This window comes from Chelonoidis abingdonii, chromosome 1 (assembly GCF_003597395.2).
Source record: "Chelonoidis abingdonii isolate Lonesome George chromosome 1, CheloAbing_2.0, whole genome shotgun sequence".
Lineage (NCBI taxonomy): Eukaryota > Metazoa > Chordata > Testudines > Testudinidae > Chelonoidis > Chelonoidis abingdonii.
In genome coordinates this window covers 294,887,427-294,902,397 of record NC_133769.1, presented here as the reverse complement: position 1 = coordinate 294,902,397, position 14,971 = coordinate 294,887,427, and the positions used below count along the sequence as shown (strand labels likewise).

Sequence of the window (14,971 nt, the reverse complement as noted above, 5' to 3'; positions counted from 1 at the left end):
ATGGGTAACATACTGCAGTATTAGATAGTCAATTTATATTTCATTTCATTCAATATAAGAAATTATGATTCCAATCCTGCAAGTTCTCTATTTGTGGAACCCCACTTGGAGCAAAAAATGATTTAAAGCAATATATACTGACTATAAAAGTATTTTACATATCTGAGAAAACAGATTTTTCAATACCGTGAACATCAGCACTTTTCAATATATCACAGTAAAACACAATACCACAGTTAAAGAATGGTATCAGTATTTCATTTATGTGAAAAAGTTATTGATTTCTACATTATGGAAGTGTACTTTAAGTGACCTCTAAACTGAATAGGTCTTTAAAAAACTATATGTCACTGAGAATATATATAATATGCTGCCCAATCTTAAACTTCTTAATCAGAACGCTCCAATGACTTCAGTGGGACTAGTTTATATATATATAAACTATATATATATGTGAACTATAAAAAAAATCCCCTCTCACTCCTATGGGTGGTATGTGTCTTCCTCAACCTCAGGTCCTCTACCAGAGGCCTGGGAGTTTGAGGGTTCTGCACAGTATCTTAGCTGTTCCTAGCACAGCACTCTTCTGGACAGAGAGCTCTGATGTTGTTCCTGGGATCTGCTGGAGCCACTCACCCAGCATATATCCCCTCTCATTAGGTCTACTGTTGTAGTAGCATTTCATCAATTCCAAGTTCTCTTGTCTCATCCATAAATGGTTTGTTCTAGTAGCCCGCTTATCATCAGATTGTCCTGGTTCCTCAACACCTGGCACAGACCTTGTTAATCTGGGCAATGTCCAAGCCAGCATGAGTCTCCTAGTTCGTATCACTCTCATCTTTGAGGTAGGCAGGTGAAGTGTTAGGGGGTCTTTTGCCCAAGGACCCCTACTGGAAAGTTCGGTACCAACCGGGATTTGAATGCCGGTCTCTTGTAGCAAAGGGCAGTCTCCCATATCAAAGGGCGGCGCTTTTAACCACTACACTATGCAGTCACTTATATATATATATATATATATATATATGGAGTTCACAATTGGGCAGCATATTAAATGTATTCACACACTCATTTCATATGCTCCTCAGTCTGGAACCTTTAAAGATTATGCTAAAATGTATTTTGTGCAACTTTTTGTAGTACTTTTCACAATTATCTGATCAACAGTGGAGACCCTCTAATTTCCATTGACTTTCACAGGAGTTTCATTAACCCATTAGCCTTACCATTTAAAAAAATACTTTTACATGAGATGACAAAAGCACAAAAGTTGGCCAAATTCCAATTTAATTTCTCTAGATTTATTAAAAACCTGATTGTAAAAGCTACATAACATAGTTTATAGTGAAAAAATACTCAATTATGGCCATGATTTTCCTTCCCCAGCTACTTCATGAAGACAGTTAAGGTTCAATATAAATTCTAACTCATTAGTGCAATACTGTCTAGATCCCAGTGTAAACTGTTCAGGAGCAGGTAATGAAAATTCAGTCCAAATTCTCCAGTAGTCAAAGAGAGCAATTTTATTAAACAATGAAAAGAATCAATTAAACCAGATATCTTTATTGTCTTTATCCTCTTTATCATTTTACAAGAAATTCTGACAAACTTTATGAAATGTTTATAGTTAGTTTAAGACTGAGCTGGCTAACAAAAGACAGATTCTTAGGACTTGAGCTTCATCTCTCATAGGTGGGCATATAACCATGCAATTTGGAAAGTCAAATATCTCTGCACAATAGGAAGACCACAGGTAAGACTGAGTTTTCAGTCATTATTTGGAAAAATAGCTTGCTTATTCTACCTTTGTTTTCCCTAGTTTTTTTCCCCATATTATCTGCTTATTGCAATAATGACAAATACACTTCCATCCTGCATGTTCATTTAGTGAAGAACCTGACTGAAAAGAATAGATTCAGACCCCTAATGTCTCAATTCCGTACCTGTTTACATGCACTGTAACAGCTTGTTGGAACTCAAGATTTGATTTATCTTTGATTTTCCTAAGCCCCAAATAAGGTTCCATAAAAAAAAAAATTCAAGAAGAAAAGAAGACAGTACAGATTTTTGTAAAACTTAATTGAAACCTGAATCAAATTATTCCAATTTTATGTAAAGTTCTCATATTAACAACAAGTTAACTTTTCAATAAATCCTTTCTAGTGATTTTGTTCCACTTCCCCACCAAAACCAACTGTTAGGTCAGGTTTAAAAAAAAAAGACAGATTTGTTAAGAAAAATGCAATTTCTTTTTGTCAAAATGAAACCTTTGCTGTAGGAAAATAGAAACAAATTGAGGCAAGCATGTTAAGGTATTCACTCTACAAGTGGTGGGAAGGTTTCAATATTTCATAAACATACCACTCATGATAGGGTCAATTTCATGTCAGGCCCTGTCCAGCTCTGGGGTTTGAGGTGAGGATGGATAGAGACCTGCAGATCTGTGGATATCCGCTTTATATCTGTGGATATCTGTGGCCCATGTTTGCAGATCGTGGATCAGATTCAGATACAAATTTTGTATCCACACAGGGCTCCAAGGATGGAGTCATAAGTAAGTTACTACAACCATTATATTCTTTCCTGACTTGCTCAGAATTTAGCAAGGTCAGTCATAGGATTTCTGGTTATGGCATTTCATATGTAGTCAAAGATGAGAACTTCTGCACTGGAGTGCATCTTATACCTCAGCACTACCTGTACCCATTGTTTTCACTTTTTCTCAAAACCAATACTGTAATGAAATACAGGAGACACTGGTATTAAAGCTAGTGCTTAGTCAGTGACTGACAGTTTGATACTTGGAATCTGACATGGTCTGCCAAGATTAGTTTACAATCAAAATGACTCATAGCCAGTCTCCAACTATAACATTAGAAACCACTTACAAGGTACAGCATCTTGCACTCTTAAACATCTGTAAGTGAACAGGCATAGATACAAATAGCAAACATTGGCCATTTGCTGCATTTTTGTTATGGTAGTTCAGCTCAACAGCTTTCCTCCCATAGGAGATAGTTATTTTCATTTATGTCTATGTAAAATAAATGTTACTCCTCAGACAGTACTCACCCTCTCAACAACAAAGTGCAAGCTGCCAATTCAGTTGTTTTTTAAAAAATGATTTAAAAATCATACAGTGGTTTCAAAAAGCTTTAAAAAATCTGTTGCCTTTTTCCTCCTTACTTGTTGCCCTGCTAGAGGCTTATGTTTTCCAGTTTCCATCAGTGGTTGTCAACTCTTGGTAATAGGATTAAGAGCTTGGACACCTGATATCCCTGGGTGCTGCAGTTCACCCTCATAAAAGCTGTTTGCTTTAAATTGAGAGAAAATCAGGTTTTAGTGGCATAATTAATTAAATTATGCAAATTTCCAGATTCAGCATAACACTTTGTGAAGCGACAACTAGAAGCTCCATATTGCATTTTGAGCTGCATTTTAATTGATGAAGCACTAAAGCGACCACAGAGTAGTATTTTCAAAGCTGAACAAGTCCCATACATGGGCACTGATACAGGCTCTTTGGTAGCCTATATATTTTATGTGCCCAAGTGTCATCATAAGCACTCATAATGTGGAATTTCAGTTCCTAAAGTAGATGACCACATTTAAAAACTGGGTTCAGCATGTTTCGTGTTCCTGGAACATGTTCAGTTTGACTGGTAGAGCAAAATATATAGTGCTATTTGTTACCATAGAATATCAGGGTTGGAAGGGACCTCAGAAGCTCATCTAGTCCAACCCCCTGCTCAAAGCAGGACCAATTTCTAAATCCTAAATGACCCCCCCAAGGATTGAATTCATAACCCTGGGTTTTGCAGGCCAATGCTAAAACCACTGAGCTGACCATCAGATACAGTGCTTTTCTACTAAACAACATTTTAACATGGATTTCACAGAAGTCTACTTCTTCCCCAAACTGTAATTGTGCAACAGGCCATAATTGTACATTAAAACACAGCTTTTATAAAATACACTTAAAATAAAACCTATCTGGCCACTGAATTATTTATCTCTGTAATTATTAGCACCAGTAAATATGGATGATAACATATGAAAATAATTCTAACTGTACACCTTCCCTGTGAGATGAAATCAAATGCATAAGCAACATGTGATGAAGATACAAAAAAAAAAGAGAAGCCTAAGTGTCTATCACCAGGTCAATAACAAAAAAACCCTCTACATATTACTGCTGATCCCTTTTTAGTCCCACTAATCTCCAAAACAAGACCACAGTTATCTTCCAGGTTCCCTGATACAAGCTATTTCTCATCAACAAGCAATCACCAAATGAGGCATTTTATATCAGCTATGTTGGGTCATTTATCTGAGGCTTGATTCCTGCCATTCTATATGTTCACTGGAAACTGCACATAATCCACATGCTAAAAGTTGCAAATTTTTGTCATTCAAATTAAATATTTGGTTCTCCTTCTTTAGACTCTGACTTGTATGCAGGCCACTTCACCTCTGTGTGATTCAGTTTAGCCTGCTGAAGTTGGCTATAATACTTATCCAGCACTCAGGAGTTTTATGAGACTGCATCTCTGTGTAAAGCATGCTGAGATTTTAGATAAAGGTGCTATATAAAGTAAAGTATAATGAAATACCTATACAGAGATCATCAGACTTCAATAGCATCTCTTTTGTCCCATATCATTGGAATTGAAAAACAGAAACGTAATTACTGTCACTACTGACACTATATAAATGTGCAACATTTTCAAGGAAGCAAATACTATGGGATGGGGAAAAATGTTTCCCAAGATTTCTGTGGAGCATATTGAACTATGATATTCTTCCCCCGGTAGCCAAATGTGCTCTCTCGACATGCAGCTACTATTAATTGCTAATATGGAGGATAAGGAGCTTTCAAAGGACTGTCAAAGCTAGAATAGAAATAGCATTTTCTGTATTACATCTTTTTCAGCACTGCCAACCACCACAGACCAGGAAGTGCAACTCTGGATTATGACTCTTCAGATGATTCTGGGGTAAATTAACTTGAAAATGAAATATCAAAAGAGTACCGTGTGGACTGTCACACTTCAGCTACAACAGTGAACCGCACTTTCTTGGCAGAAGATGAAATCAATTGGCATACAATGGACAGTCCTTTGCCATACTAATTTTAAATTTCAACAGTTTCTGCTTCAGAACAATATCATAGACATCTACCTTCCAGTGTCTGTCCTGAAAGACATGATATTTCTCCATAGGACAAGATGAGTGAAAAAAACAAGACTGCAAGACTGAAAATTGAAAATGTGGAAATTTTTACTTAACTGACCTCTTATCCTGTCTATTTTTTGGCTATAGATCCTGTGCTAGCCCTCTATCTTCTCTCATGAACTCTGCAGTGTAGTTTTGAGTTGGTTTGATCTTAAAATCTAATAAGACTCAGGCAGGGATGGCTCTAGGTATTTTGCCGCCCCAAGCACAGCAGGCAGGCTGCCTTCGGTGGCTTGCCTGTGGGAGGTCCCTGGTCCCGCAGATTCAGTGGCACGCCTGTGGGAGGTCCGCTGAAGCCGCGGGACCAGAGGACCCTCCGCAGGCATGCCGCTGAAGGCAACCTGCCTGCCGCTCTCATGGTGACTGGCAGAGCGCCCCCCGTGGCTTGCCGCCCCAGGCAGGCACTTTACGTGCTGGTGCCTAGAGCCGCCCCTGGACTCAGGAAGTCTGCGCAAGCACCTAATGTTTGCCAGAATCAAAGATCCTAACATGGTTAAGCATGCACATCCCTACTTACAAGACAAATTAGGATATAGCTGAGTGCATGTTGGTGACTTTTCTAACAATGTGATGTTATTCTATTTCACTTCTGATCCACACAGAGAACACAATAAAAAAAAATTCTACTTTTCTCATTTTATCTAATTTGCATTTTATTGCCCATATTTTGCTACATTTAATTTCTCCATTGATAGTTTCACTACTACTAATCTTTCACACCACTTGCTCTCTATTCTTGTAGTGTACTGCAGTTAAATGAAAAGATCAGCTGTATCTAGCACATCCTTAAAAATGGAAAAAGGTTCCTTCTGCCATATGAAAGACTATGATAATTAAATCATTCCAGATCTTGTCGGGCTTTTTATAAATCAGGCTAAGATTTTGAAGCAGATTTGATCAGCAACTAGACTTGTCTTGCTTTTCACAAATCTACTCATATCAGAGCTGAAATGATACACTATGAAAACTAAAAGCAAGAGAATGACCTCACCGCACATTAAATAGCGCAGGCTGTTGTCTGGCTTGTCGGAAAAAATGTGTGCCCCTTTAAGGGTCGGAGAACTGAGGGAGTGACTTTCTGCTGCAGGTCAGTGTGGGGACATTGATCTATCCCACCCAGGTTACTGGAAGATAGAGCCAGTGTAGGAAAATCGCCCTTTTTTATCTAGAACAGATGGAATAGCATCCACCTTCTCAGTATGGAAGTGGAGAAAAACTGGTGTTTGTCAGGATTCGCTGGAGTCATTGCACTAATCACTTCTTTCTTTGGGGGGACTAGGAAGGAAGTTTCCCCTCACTGTCAGATTGGCCTAGGCAAAGTGGTTTTTTTCACCTTCCCCACAGTGGGTCTGGAGGGCTTATTTGAGGAGAACATGAAATGGGAGTTAGGCTATAATGTCAAAACTAATTATGTAAACATAGGGTGGATGTCCAGTGTAGGTACTCCGCAGGGAAGAGATACAGTGATAAGATAAAATTTATTGGTAAAGGATTGAAGGGAAGGATGGTGAGGTCCCAGCAGCTGGTTGAGTGGGGACAAGAATGGGTAAGGGGGAGCATAGGCGCCAAATTTCCGGGGGGTGCCCCCCAGCTCTGCCCAGCCCCCGCCCTCACTCCTCTCCTTCCCCAAGACCCCACCTTTCCTGCTTCTTCCCAACCCCATCCTGCCCTCACCCTGCTTCCTCCTGTCCCCTTCCCACCTCTTCCCCACCCAGTTCCAACCCCTTCCCTGAGTGCGCTTTACCCTTGCTCCTTCCCCAACCCTCCAGTACCTCCTGATGCCATGAAACAGCTGATCTGCAGCAGGTGGTAGGCACTGAGAGGAAGGGGGAGGTGCTGATTGGTGTGGCCCCCCGGCAGGCAGAAGACAATGGGGGGAGAGGGAAGTTCTGGTGGGCGGGTGCCATTGGGTGCTCAGCACCCACCATTTCTTTCCTGTGGGTGCTCCTATGAGGGGGAGCGCTGATGGAAGACTCCCAGGTAGCTACTGAAATGATTATGGAATTACCTGCTCTGTACACTTTTGTCTGCTGAGTACTCCCAGACATTTAAAAATAAAATTAAGGCCTAATTAACCCATATCAATGTCTCCTGTCCTTCTTCTAGCATAGCATAACATATTTCTCGGTTGATTGATATATTTCACAGACCTTTTCCCTTCCATAATCTTTGCTTTAGAGATTTTTGTGACTACTAAATAAGACCTTTATTCTATCCTCTACAAACTACCTAGTCCTAGAAGCTAATATAGATTATGAAACAAGGGTCACTAAACCTAAACAAAAACAAAATCTACAAATGTTAATACTGTGCAAAACTCCTATACCCACTGGCAAATGGCTAAGCAACTTATACTTGTAAAAGTGGACTTCCTAGGCCAAACCTGACTCTGCAAGCTTAATTCAACCCTTGTGCATACCCATTATTATACAGTCTTTTAATTAAATGATCATACACAATTTTTTCCATTTGTAAAATGGGAATATAATAATATATAATACAATATAATAATACGATATTACCTCACAGGGGAATTGTGCAGATACATATATTAATATATGTAAAGCACTCAGAACCATATTATCTGAGTATTATAGAAAAGCCCATGAGGAAAATTAATGCCTCTGTTCAGTACAGTGCTTAAATAGGGCTCAGTAAATAAGAGCTACACACTGAAAGATGAGGATAAAAAGAAGTATTGAATAACTACCCGGCAGTGGGCAACACCCATCCTGTGAAATCAATGAGGCACAAGTCTTGTGGAAAAAATGGTATGGGATCCTGTAATTAAAAACCACACCATAATGCATATGTGCACAAGGGGTGTAAATTAAGATTGTATGGGAAAAACAATTCTGCCATTTTCCAAAGTTTGGATGCTTGACTTTGCAACCTTAACATAGATTTTATTTGTATGTAATATTCATATAACAAACTGCCACCTACTGGTTTACTAATAAGATTTCTTTTTCACATATTCAGTATATACCTGTAACACTCAGCTCTCAAATCCTGGACCTTCAGCCAATAAATGGAATCACACCTCAAGAATCCCTTTGCTGCTTCTAAGACATAACCATTAACATTTACCGCATTAGCAATACTATCGCTAAGCTGTAACTACATTGAATCAGTAACTATGCCTGACCTTTCGTATATCTGAAATTCAGGTATATAAAATATAGGTCCTGAATATTAAAGACACTTACAAAGCTAAAAATGTTAGAGGATGAAAACATTAGTGCTCGTTGCCATGTGTCCACAACGTGTTTCTGCTGTCTTCTTTTTGCTTTGAGTCCCTTTCTTCACAACACCTCCCCCAAAAAGATGATTGGTATTCCATTATATGAAGGAGAAAAGGAAACCCTAAGTAAAGTTCTTGAGTCCCTGGTTATTGCTTCTCGACTGCTGCAATTAGTATTATTGTGCTCATATGTAGTCTTCTGTTTTCTCAACTGATATTTCATATTTCAGTGACACAAAAACTTTAGCCTCTCTCACTAATATCAGTTTATTCCATATACACTGAGCAGTGTAACTTGGTGATATATACAGGCATGTGAATGAGATCATGCTTTTCACATTTAGAGCTTCTGTAAATATGAACATCACCACTTTCAGACAGGTTCATTACAGGCATTTTTCCAATTACATATGTGTACTTATCACTATTTCCATTTAATCTTTTCAGCCCAAAATCCACTTCTGAAATATTAGTAATATGTAATACCAAGTTTTTTTGTAAATATGTAGCACTCTTCATCCAAGGGTCCCAAAGCACTTGATAAACACTGATGTCTTTGAGGTAGGTAAGGGATATAAGGATCGCTTCACACACCACTGGAATGGAGTGAAGGCGTGTGCATAACAGCTTTGTAACAGAGCACTGGAGTATTACACAACTGCTTAGAGTCCCTTGTCTCCTTTTTACACCTTGGCAACACTTTGTTTGTCATGTCAAGAAAGAAAGTACTGAATTGAACTGAACTGAATATTATGTTGAATTTAAAATGCATGACAATGTAGCTCACGAAAACTATAACGTTCTGAATTAGAATTCTGGTGGAAGACTGGGGTTAATGCTACTATTCTTATAAAAAGTGCTATGAAACTTTCACAGACTGATCTCTAATTCATCAAAGTCAACCAATCTTGTTACTGACATCAGTGGGCAATGGGTCAGTCCTTTAATGAGTGTACGTGATTGGGACGGGACTTTTGTTTTAACTCTCTTCTGAAAAACGGCACCTCCAATGGCAAAGTGAGCCTTGATTCCATGCTAAGATACTATTAGTTATTTAGTTTGGTGCTTTACAGATACAAATGAAATCCCTGCCCCAAAAGCAGCCATGTGCATGTAGGAATGAGGGGGGTTGAAATGTAACATAACAGTAAAGTGATTTAGCAATTAACTTTGTCTCACATTCTGTCAATTCTTTGGACTTCATTTTTTTTTTAAAAAATGTATTTTCTGAGTAAGGTTGCCCTTCCTCTGCCCCCAAACACCCCCTAATTTTTTATTTTGGAAGGAGCCTGACCTCAGTGGACTCATCACTCCCCTCCATACTACCTGGAGTCACCTACAACATACTTGAAGAAAAACAAAATCTAATCAGATGAATCCCAGAGAGGCCTCAAGGCAGCTGATGATGGAGGTTAAGAAGTCTCCTAATCCACTGAAACATGGTGCTGTAGCCTCTCCTGCCCAGACCAGCTCCTATGCTTCTTCCTTCTCCATAACTTAGGACAGACTCTCTCATCCTATCTTCCAAGGTCAGGAACTTGGTGGTCTAGCTTCTTCTGTTCCAATAGATCACATTTTGCATTAGTTTAGTAGTTACTCATCAAGAAATGGATACTAAATAACCTAACACTAACCAACACCACTTCTCTCAGCACACAGGTCTGCCATACAAGCATCAACCTAGCTTTGCTTATGAAATCTAGTAGGATCACAGGACAAATCAGTCTGACTGCATGCCCAGTGCTGACTACAGAACCATGGACTGGTCTGCTCTGCAGTTCAGTCTCTACTTTAAATATGATCAAAAAAGATTCTTCTCAAACTTGCAAAAGGAATTGCTGAAGTTGTGACAGCTAGGCATTTAGGTTTAGGCATTTAGCCACATCAGGGGCAGTGCAGAAGTAACAATCCCTGCTAGGCATAGACTGATTCTCTCACCATGCCTTAACCACCGTGGCTCCACTTCCTCACTGCCCTCTACAGGATACACAGAGGAAGCAGACCCCAGTCTCCTCCGGGGCAAGGAACTATGATTGTCCCCAGACCTTGTGTGGAAAACAGATAATTTTTTTTGTACCAATCACAATTAATAAGCACATTCAGATAGGAAAATAAAGGCAGAAATACGTGTGAATGTACAATATTTCGGGAAAGCCTGTTTATGACTAATATGTTGGCAAATTTGCTAACAATTGTTTGTTTCTATATAAAATAAAATATGACTGTAATGCCACCAAGGTCAGTGAAATTTTATAATACATGCTGTTTAAGCAAGAACAGAAGCAGTGTTAATTTTAGACTGTATGTTCTTCAAGGCATGGACCTTGAACTACAGTATTTGTAAACTGTTATGTTTTTCTGTATTATTGCAGAAAAATGAAATATAACTGGTATGCCTGACTTTTCCAGATAGCTTTGGAATAGTTTTGCAATTCTGAATTATTTACTTGTACCTATTCAAAAGTGATCTCTTGCTTTTTCCCAAATGAACTTCCTAGTTATGGACTGAAGAATCTTCTACCTCACACAAGTTTATCCTAGTTTTATGGAAGGTGGGGGAGCACATTAGAAAACACTGATTTCCAATAAATTAAGGAAAGCTTCATTTTCCCTCTTTTAAATGATATAATACATACACATGCAGATCCTGTATTAGCAAGAAATGACCCCCCCACCCCCCAAAAAAATCAAGTCAGTCTCTGTCTTTTAGGTGTCAGAGTAGCCTGTACTTATTCCTAGAAGTGACATTATAACTGGCAGATAGTGACTAACTGACTTTTGGAACACAGATTTTTGTGTTGTGTTTAGTTTATCATTCACTGGAAGGCCTAGACTATGAACAGCATTCTACACCTGTTGCAGAATTTATATGGAATAAATGGGCTAAAGACAGTAACATAACCCAATCACTGTCCAACATTAAACAAATTTAAACAAGGTCTGGGGCTTGCTATACAGAGACCTCAATCTGCTCAGAACCCTGGCAAACATACCAGTAAAAATCCTTTTTAACTTTTTATTAAAGATACAGAAGAGAAGGAAATCAGTTAAACAATTTAAATGTAAATATTAAATAAGGCTTTCCTATTAACAACAACCCTTGTTCTCTTTCCCTTTAGCTATGGACAGTTTTTAGAAGGAAAAACTCTCTGCTGTTTGACAGTCTCTCAGATGGCATCAAAGATGGTAATAACTGTCCTTCTGGGGAAAAGAGAAGAAGTTAGTTGAGATGGGCTGGAAATGTCATTGCTGCTGTTGTTGTTAAAGTCTGATCTCAGGAGGAAAAGCCCCGTTGTTTGACAGTCTCTGAGGTGGTATCAAAGATGGTAATAACTGTCATCCCAGGTGGTGTTTGGGATCCAGCTGGAGCCGGTAAGGGTGGCAATGGCATCTGGCCCATTCTGGTCAGGACACTGCCTAGGATCAGGATGATGAAGGCTTGGTGTCCCAGAAACAGTGGAGGTAACAGCCATTATGGTGAAGCTCACTCTAGTAGCCTGGCTGTTCTTTCCATCTCTTCTCTTTTTTTTTGGTCTTTTGTACTTTCCCCACAAAAATCTTTTTAAAGGTCCAAGAAAGGGAGTGATGAGGGAAATTGCCCATCCCCTCATTTTTTTTGTTCACCAATTAAGCCTAATATGTGACTCACCAATTTTGGCTCATTAACTTTTGGCTCCAGATCTCGTTTTTAGCAAGCAGGGTTTCAACACAGTCTTTGAATCATATCAACTTGCCTTTTTGTTTTTTAGACTAACTCAGTTATTCTGCTTCCGTTTCGTACCTTTTCCCATCATCGTTTGTTATTAGAGCTTATTGTGACAGCTTATGAATTTTCACATACTTTTTACAGTTGAGCTCACAATTTGGGTAAATCTGTAGGCCCAATTGTCACAACACATTTACAGGATTCACAATTCATTCTCAAAATACTGATCCCTTTTAAACTGTAAGGTTGAAATCCTGACTTCACTGAAGTTAATGAGAGTCTTGCTATTGACTTCAGCGAGGCCAAGATTTCACACTAAGGGTTCTGTTGCACCATTTTACCCACTGCTTAGTCCCAAGACACACAGCCCTGTCTCAACACAGAGTCACTGACCCAACACGGTGTGCAGATTATTGTGAACCTATTTTATTATTCCTAAATTAATCAACTATAGGCTAAATTTTCTAATTTTCACAAAAGATTTATTTGGTAAATGGTTTATTATTTACTTGAATCTACTATATTGTGCAAAGTTTAAAAAATTCAGTTCTCTCTTGATTTCCACAGATTCCCCAAGCAGCCTTCAAGACTGACACCATGTTAAAGTATTTGAACATTTTTCAAGCGGCTTGCTCTGAACAGAATGCTTTAAAAATTCAAAAAAGGAGTACAGATAGCAAATGTAATTTCTTTCATAGTTACAAAATGCAAACTCCAAGTGTTTTATCCTAATGAATAAATGAGTTTGTCCTTTATGTATAAAATATAGTTTGTGTTTGTTGCACTAGTTATTTTTAATAATAGATGAATTTTAGGTTTGCTTCAACATATTCAATAAAGTGTGATTAATTTGGTTTTTCAAAAATGCAAACTAGACATTACTATATTACTTTGCAAAATGCACAGCTTGCAACATTATTGTCTCAGTGGGATCTTAAATTGAATTGTAAAATGTGTCTTATTTCAAGTTTGATTTATGTAAGAAATTGTAGTGGATAATGCCCTTTTTGAAGGTTCGGTGCTTACTGTGCAGAAGAAAATAACTAAAAATCATAGCATCTTTATCATTATTCAATATTAGACTGAAAAAAATCATATACTGATCCCACATATCATATTTGATTCACTGAATTAAACCTTTTTGAAGTTTCCTATAATGATAGATTACATAACACATTTTTTGACATGTCCTGTGATTTTATTGTGATATTCTTAATAATTACCAAATCTCTTTTTCTCTAAAAAAAGCTTTCCTGTGCCCTGAGAATTAATCTCTGATACCATTTAACTTGGCTTTTTGAAGTAAATATCACTAGATGAAAAGCCAGCTGGTTCTGAATAATGGGCTACTTGAATGAATGTATTAGTGTTTGAAAATGAAAATACAAATCTTCTAAAAAGATTAATTTCCATAAGAAAGATAGCACATAGATCTACAAAAGAATAAATTCAAAACATAATAAACTGGCAGAAAGAAAGGTAGATTAAAGTAAAGGCAGCAGCACCTTGTTATTGCAGCTGTTGTATAGCAATGATTCTGTATCAATTACAGCATTTCGTAGGTACAGCAGGGACTGTTCAAAGCGTTCAGTATAAAGCCTGAGTCTGGAATACAGAGTACACCATATGTAATAACTTGAGTGATTAATTTTTGTACAGAACATAACTTTTGTTCCTAACAATCAAGTCTTCAAGACAAGTTACAAAGAGGCTCTCTGACTGCAATGTGAAAAGCTAACAACAGTTTTGTTTGTTATTAAAGATTTGGATATGAATTTATCTTTATCATGAAAAGAGCTCTGCTTTATCACAGCACACAAATGCTGACATCATGACGGAAAGTGACTTTTGTTGTCCTATGGACTTTATTTTCAATATCCTGTTTCAAAATATGTTTCCCTGAATAGGACTAGCATCTGTTCCCACAATTACTTTGACCAAATACTAATGAAAACAAACATTGTGGATGCCTCTCAGTCATTTGATTTCTGTAAACTAATTACAAAACTATGTGGTTTTAAATTATACTGGGCCAAATTCAAAAGTCAGTGACAGTTTTTCTGATGATGGATTTGATCCAGCTCCCATACAAATGAACAGAAAGTTGGTGCTGATTTGCCTAGAAGTTACACTCCATCCTAAAAAAGTAAAATCTGCAGGATTTGGGGAGTGGAATGGGAGAGGTGGTATGCTATATAAAATATCTAAGTTAAAAAGAAGTAACAGATTGCAAATTCAGGCATGTAAAAGAAAGCAAATGTACAAATTGCTTTCTTGTGCATATGCATTTTAATCGCCTTGCCCAACATCCCAGAGAAAATCCATAGCAGAGCCAGGAATACAAAGAAGCTCTCCTAGGACTCATTCAAGTGTTTTAACCACAAGTGAACATAGCACTAGTAGGCTGTTATCCTCTATGTAGACCAGCCATTGGTGTGGGATGCAACACACACATTGTCAGTTGGAGTACAAAGGTGACAATCAGGATTTTTGGGTTCTGTTTCTTGGGGAGCATGATCTATTAGTTACAGAAAGCACAGACAAACACAAACATTTATTTAGAAAGGCAGTGTAACTAAGTGGATGACAGAGTCAACCATATTAGAACACAAAATCAAATTCTAGCCCCTACTGTGGCCCTTGTATGCCACTGGAGTAGAATAGAGAGGCCAAAAGAAGTCAGATCAGCCCTAGGCGAATTTCTCCCAAGGGGAAGCATGGTGGGACTGGTGTATGTATCCAAGTGCTATATTGAGGGCAAAAAGAAGAATATTTAGGGCTTTTCTGTA

At 38.1% G+C, this 14,971-nt stretch overlaps 1 protein-coding gene across 3 annotated transcripts in view; it reads right to left on the bottom strand.

Annotated features, from left to right (window-relative positions):
* Positions 1-14,971, bottom strand: part of DACH1 (dachshund family transcription factor 1) — a 457,196-nt gene that overhangs the window by 144,862 nt on the left and 297,363 nt on the right. The window lies entirely within an intron of this gene.